Below are 7632 nucleotides of genomic sequence, written 5' to 3'. Positions count from 1 at the left end.
AGATTGCCTCTACTTTCTAGACTATGTTTGTTTAAAAAATGCTAAGCAAAATTTCCTCGACCTACTCTAGACATTTTCGTTCGGACTAAGACTAGGTATCAGTTAAGCGTTGCAGAACGCCTGGTGTCAATTGGTTATTTGAGAAATCGAAAGTGGCTAGCGTGGCCTGTACTCTTATCGGCAACGATACGCGTCATCACAGTGGTCAAAATGTTGTGGACTCACGAGGCTCACAAATTTTGGAGGAAAACAGCAAATTTTGCAGGAACCTCAGTGACCAATCACAAACACGGACTTAATTTTCAACTGACATCATCATTTCACCAGAAGAAGAGATGGGCTCCTGATGTAAGGTAACTCCCTTTTCTTCCTTGCCGATGTGCGCTCATGTAGACCGGAACTGACCTGCTTCGCGGGAAAAGAAGCCTAAAAATAGATCGCTCTGTAAAAATGCCATAACATAGGCTTAGTATGTTAATTGCACGCTCTTAGTGATGGGCTCCTGCTTCATACCATTTCTGATTCTGTGTTGTCGCCCTGTATTTTCACTCATTTATTCATTGATTCATTGATTCATTGATTCATTGATTCATTGATTCATTGATTCATTGATTCATTGATTCATTGATTCATTGATTCATTGATTCATTGATTCATTGATTCATTGATTCATTGATTCATTGATTCATTGATTCATTCATTGATTCATTCATTGATTCATTCATTCAATCTGTGTATTTGCCTTTTTACTTAATATACAGTATTTATAAATATTTTAATGTGAGGCGAAGTGACCTCTAGAAACCATCAGGCTTTTAGTTGAGGCCACCTCGTACGTAACAATACGATTACATAAATAGTGCAACAGTGTGCGGCTTTGCCAGCTCAGTAATTATTTTACTAAAACCTCTAGCGGTGTTTTCTTAAAATTGGGAAAACTTGACAATGAAGTGATCGATGATTGTAACAGGAAGAGAATTCCAGATCTTTTGACCTCGGTAAAGAATTGTGAATTTTTTTTGGATTACTCCGGCAATGATGCACGCGATAATTATTGGCTGTTCTGGTGCTATAGCCATGAATTTGACAGTTTGTAAAAAAACAAGTTGAAAAACAATGGAGGCAACAGGTTGTAATGATAATAGTACATAAATTTAGCTATTTGAAACGTGTTGATTTGATAAATGTCTAAAATTCCTAATTTGGAGAATAAAGGAGCAGAATGGGCTCTATAATCTGAATTGGTAATAGCTCGCACAGCCCGTTTTTGCAAACAATAAATTCTATTTAAGTTAGTTACGTATGTAGACGACCATGTAGAGTTACAATAGGTGATATAAGGATAAATTAGCGAGTAGTAGAGGGTGAGTTTAGTTTTTGAGGATAGATAGAAGCGGGACCTGAATAACATTCCAATTGATTTGGAGATTTGTTTACATAAATAGCTGATATGATCTTTCCAAGTAAGGTGCTCGTTAATATATACCCCAAGAAATTTAGTAGCGTTGGTTTGCGTTAAAAGTTGGCCACCAAGGGAGAAAAATTGTGGTAAAATTTCTTCTACCAAGGTTCGAAAATGAGATAAGACGTTTTCTTTACATTCACCAATAATTTTTCAAAACGTAGCCAAACTTCAATATTTTTTAGTTCGTTACTTAGCACAGATTCTAAGGTATTAGGGTTGGAGTGAGAATAAACAATCTAGTATCGTCAGCAAAGAGCAGCAGCTCTATCAATTCTGAAGCATTTGGGAGATCGTTTATATAACGTATGAAAAATAACGGGCCAAAGTCCTGGCAAATTTTGCAAAGTCCTGTATACAAGAAGGGGTTGATCGAACGCGGCATGTCACTAAATATGTTCAGTATATGTTAATAATGTGTTGTAGGAGAAGACGAAAGGTAAGGAAGTTAATCCTCCATGTAAGCCTCATATTCCCAAGGTAAACCCTCTCAAATTATTATTAGACGTGGTATCCAGGTCTCCCGTGGTCAATGTTTCCACGCGCGTCACGTGGATGTTTTCGTGGAGACTGAAAATACAAGTAAGGCCGCCTGAGTTGCTTTCGTGAGCTGAATTTGCGTCACAGGGTCTGCTATATCAAGATCCACCTGGGATTTCAGAAACTGCGAGTCACGTAAAAATCATAGTATCTTGAGAGGAATTACCTTGTGAAGAAGGCCTATAAGGCAAATTAACTCTTTTACAGGATCCATCTTCTCTTGCGTGTTGAGATTTTATGAGTAAGTTTCAGACGTCCTAGAATGCTATACATTCAATGTATATTGGATAGTTTAGGCAATAAAGTAAAAACCGTTAAAGTAAATAAATGAAAGTAACGGCTCATAGATATTCTTTTCAATTCTTTTGCCTTTGTTTCTCGACCTGAGTAGCACATATAAGGCTGAATAAGAAAACTGACGGAAATATAGTGGACCCTGTTAACAAGACTACCTTTGACCCATAAACTTATTGCTGTATTAAAGGTATAGGGCTGTATTAAAGATACTATAAAAGGAGTTCTTAAAAAATAAGTGGCTAATAAAGATTGATTATGATTTACGTTCATCAAGGGAGCATATGCATTTACAAAAATTTCAAGAACTTACGTTTGTTTTGAAGACTAGTTAATGGTTGGTGAGAAAATGAGTATTTATTACTCGTGTAAAGGGTCTAAATTGAACGATATACTTCTAAATTACATTTTACATAGAAGTTATCTGCATATAGTATTACTTAGTTTCCCTTGTTTCGTTGTTATTTCAACTACTTCAATGGAACGTTTTGGAAAACGAGTCACAACCGTCGCTGTCAGGCAATCAAGTTCTCATGCAAACAAGGTTTTTGCAAAGAGTGTTGCAATGCTCCGCTGACAATGGTTTTGAATAAACAACTTCGACCTTTCGGTTTACAGTCTACACTACTTTAATCTGTTTATACTGCATCCTTTTCTTGTTCGCACTAAAAAGCTTACTAAATATTCACAACAAATGTACAAATATCTCTCTGCGCTACACCTTAATGAAGCGAAAGCTGGCTGGCCACAAAGAACCTTTCAGACAAAGAATTACAGTCTTTCCTAGCCGAGGAGACAGAACTCTAGCTATTTCGCGACAGAAACATTTCACAATTCAAGATCAACCAAGACTGAGTCCCGGTATTTGCCCAGTTACCGACACTGCCGTAACTCGAATCAGTCACAGTACTAGTGTTTCTCAATAATTTCCGCGTGGCTTTATTATTGCAACGTGGATATTTACTCGAACTGATGTGTGAAAAAATAGGAATTTTCCATGCAGTTTTGTAAAAGTCTGAGCCGGAAAACTGTATCTTTTCTATCTTTCAAAACACTAGTATCTTGTATTTCTTTTGCATCGTCAAATTAAGGAGGACAATGCCAAAGCAATACGTTCCGGTCTATTTATTGGTATACTCTTGATATGGTCAAATTGGTGACATGACAAGATGCAAAAGTGATTCACTAACCTTCCATCTCCTTTGTATATGGAGAAATCAATGTCCCACAACTTGACTGGTGAAAGGCAAGTAGACCAATAATAATTGGGAATCGAAACAACAATAAGGTGTTCGTTTGCCCAGTAAATTGCCATCACTACTGTGTCCGATGGAATTGTTACGTGAACCACATAAATTTGTGCAGAAAGTCTCCTTCTGCGCTAAACACGTACACCTCAGTTAATTCGCCCAAGCTGATGCGAGAAGATTCAGCAGCTAAACGAGAATATAACAGGACGAGCTGCAGCTTCAGGGTCAGCCGAAGTAAGCTTACGATCCTCAGCTTCAGCTCAAGCAGAAGCAGTATCCCTCGCCAAAGAGCTCTCCAACTTACAACTGATCGACTTGGACGAGTCAAGCAAATAATTGATATGTGACGCAAAAGAAAGATTCAAGGAAGCTCGGAGCAAAGCAAGAGACGCCTTCAGCAACGAAGCGTTCGACACGTCTGATCGCATTCAGGCTATTTAACAATTAGACCCGTTGCCCGCAAGGGCTACGGGTCAATAGCCCATGAGGCGAAGCCAAATGGGCTATTGAACCGTGGCCCTTGAGGGCGAAGAGTCTAATTGTTTTAGTATCACCCAACTAGTCGGACAGAAAAGACAATAATAAAGTTAGCAAATGTAAGTTGAAGAAATATTTATTTGGGAAAAGCGTCATGCTCGATTGCGCCAATTTCGCTACTCGAGGACTATTACTAATAGACCTCTAGTAGCGTAGCCAATTAAAATGCATGATTTGCATTAGTCCACTAGTTGGGTGATACTAAGATGATTTAGAGTCATGGCAGCAATACCGGAGAAAGTGTACAATCCTGTGAGCGCAAAAACACCGTGTAAAGCTTGCCTTGAAGAGTTGCACGCCCTGCCAGCTGTTAAATAGAGCTTTAACATCGCCTTAGCGGAAGGATGGATGTCTTGGTTCGGGAAAGATCACCGAAACGCGATTATTGCTACTGTTTGTGACATAAATCACGCCATCTTTAATATCACGATGTTGGACCAGAGAATGTGCATCCATTGCGAGACCCAAGAGTTGCTGAAATTAATCTGCAGAAGTCAAAATACATTGGTTGCTACGCTATGCAATGATGGCTTGGAGTGGACATTTTAAAATCAGTGCCAGGCATCTGCACTAACACGAAAGGCCAGTTCATTGTAGGAGCCAAGCTAGATAAAAACTTAAAAGTATTTCACTGTGATGGCAACTTCCTGTACTTGCCCTCTGTAACCTTGGGTGATACTAGAATTTGTAATGTGGCTACTGACCAAGCTGATAACATTTACGTGCTCTGTTAAAAAGATCCAGGCGAATACCAGGTGCGTATCTTTGACAAGGACAACAACATACATGGTTGTGTTGGCTTTGATGCCTTTGCTCCTTATCGTATTTCTATAGTGGAGACTAAGTCTAAATCCCAGTCTGAAAAGGTTTTTGTGTTAGGATGGTGTAAGACTAATCTTTTCCAGTCTGTGGTGAAAGTTTTTGAAATTTCTGATTCCTATCTGCAAGGCGAGGGATTTGCCTGGAACGTTCCCTGTGATGATGTCATGCTGATCAGAAGCATAACGGTTCGCAATAATGGTAATGTAATGGCGGTCGCCGTCCCTGCTGAGTCATTTCGCATCGGCTTGGGCGAATTAACTGAAGTGCACGTGTTTAGTCCAGAGGGAGAATTTCTGCACAAATTTAATGTGGTTCACGAAACAAATCCATCGGACACAGTAGTGATGGCAATTCATTGGGCAAATCAACACCTTATTGTTGTTTCGATTCCCAATTATTTTTGGTCTACTTGTCTTTCACCAGTCAAGTTGTGGGACATTGATGTCTCGATATACAAAGAAGATGGAACGTTAGTGAATCACTTTTGCATCATGTCATGTCACCGATTTGACCATATCAAGAGTAATATATAGATTTAGCCAAGCCTAAAAGCGGAGCTCCTGATTGCAATAACTGATAATAAAGGAAAAAGAGAATTATTTTTTAGGATCAGAAACTCAAAAAATAATCAGTTGTGAGTATGTAATTGTTTAGCGTGTGGTTTTGCTATTTTTTCCAGTTAAATTTTAACAAACTATACCCAACAATCGTAACCAAGATTATAGAAATTACCTACGCAATATATCAGGGACTTTCCAAGAGACGATTGTACAAGGAATGTCAAAAGAAAAGTCAACAATGTGCCAGGGGTTAATTTGCGCCGAAATTTCGCCTTTGCGAGTACTCCTTCCTTCTCCCCCCAGAGAGAGATAACGTGACTTGAGCCTGCGATCCACTGGTCAGCGGTCAACTTTAAAAAACACGCATCCTCGATGAGCTCTAAACCTGAGCCCGCGATATAGTCACGTGACACTGGTCAGCAGATAGCTTGTTGTGACAGCTGTCAATGAACAACAGCGTGGACGCCCAAAATCAGAGATGTAGCTATGGTAATGGTGCTACTCTCTTAGTTTTCAAGGTATTGGCGTGCGGACGGACGGACGTACGTACGCACGTACGAACAGTCACGTGACAACCGAAATTTTTCAGATCGATGGGTTACCAAATTTTCTAAGGTATGGGGCTCCGCTATAACAATGAATAGACAGGGACGTATTGCTTTGGCACTGTGCTCCTCTGGCGATGTGAAAAAGACAAGGTACTAGTGATTTGAAATATAGAAAAGATACAGTTTTCCGGCTCACACCTTTACAAAACTGCATGGAAAATTCCTTCTTTTTCTCATATCAGTTCGAACAGGAGCCATAATCGGGGACGGAGACCGTAAGTCTCGGGATTCGCGCGCACCTATGATATGGGACAATTTTTCTATTTTTAGAACAAATTGTGCCATCCTGACGTCATATATCCGCGCGGATTCACGCACATGTCGGGGGCTCTCGCGTGGATGTTGTCACGTTGCGTGATCAAATGGTGAGAGTTGAGAGATTCTGTTGCGTATTTTTCACAGCGATGGCAGGGAATAAGGCAGGGAATACGAACCAGGGCGCTTATATGTAATTTTATGCTCTGAGCTAACGGAAAAGGTGGGTTTTTCAGGGTCGAAAACAAGACTTCAATCTCGCGCTGGGAATGAATAATAAGATCTACTCACGCTAGTTGTAAGCTTACGCGTATGTTTTTGCGTTTCTTCTGACTTAAGAATATAACAAGAAAACTCTCTACTCTGGTATCGAGTTAATTTGTGAGTTTCTCAGACAATGGTTCATCATAACAAAAACCTGTTTTGATGGTTTCTTATTGTTTCTGCTTGTTTGGCGAGTTTGCAAACGTTTTTGAAAGGAAAGTCTGACGCGTACAATTAGCTCATTTGCATAGTGCAGCTCGTGCACTTTCAAGTCCGAGTCGGTGTTTTCAATTGTCAACAAATCTTGACAAAGATTTCTTTCGTTATCTTTTGTGCTGAGATGCTGTAACAAATTTCACGAACGCAAAAAAAGGCTCCTAACATCATGTGTGTTTCTTCAACATAAGCATAGTGAAGTTTTACACTGCGAAAATGAAAATAGACAAGGAGTTTTGATAACTCGATCAACAAAATCGAAATCGTTATTCCAAGTTGATTAAAGAAAGCGTCATCGTAACTTTGCTGATTATTTCTGCTTTATTCACACATTTTCAGCTTAGCTTTTAATATGTTCTCAAACATTTATCAATCTTAAACATATTTAAAAACTATAGAGTTATTGTTTGAGTTCGATGTACGTTTTCACACGAAAGTGCGGCGGAAGTACAATTTGTCATGTTTACTGACTGTACAAAACACGCATCGGCGGGCGCTCTCATTCATCGACAACAGATAATTCAGTGGATTTTTAACACGAATAAAACTGAGCAGTATCTACGGACGTAAAGTTATTGGGCCTTGATGAAACATCAAGCGTTGCTTACAATTCAAGCGAAACTCAAACTAGCAATTATTTTGTTTTACGTTTCGGTCGCGATAGACTGACAAATTCCTCGCAAGCGTGTGGCAAGAGGAGCTGGGAAACTATGAAGACCTGAAGCTCTGCTATATCTAAATATATCCAGCTAGTTTTTTGCTGTGTAATGGAAAAGCTGTTAACCTTCAACATATGTGAAATTTAAAGTGGAGTAATGTACAGC

General features: G+C 39.3%; 1 pseudogene; it reads left to right on the top strand.

The window, feature by feature from the left end:
* The first annotated feature begins 210 nt into the window (after positions 1-210).
* LOC149106994 (uncharacterized) lies at positions 211-5438 on the top strand (annotated as a pseudogene).
* Positions 5439-7632: the final 2194 nt, after the last annotated feature.

Source organism: Orbicella faveolata, unplaced genomic scaffold (genome assembly GCF_042242905.1).
Source record: "Orbicella faveolata isolate gen_17 unplaced genomic scaffold, um_ofav_v1 contig_27, whole genome shotgun sequence".
NCBI classification, from domain to species: domain Eukaryota; kingdom Metazoa; phylum Cnidaria; class Anthozoa; order Scleractinia; family Merulinidae; genus Orbicella; species Orbicella faveolata.
This window is presented reverse-complemented; position numbering and strand designations above follow the sequence as displayed.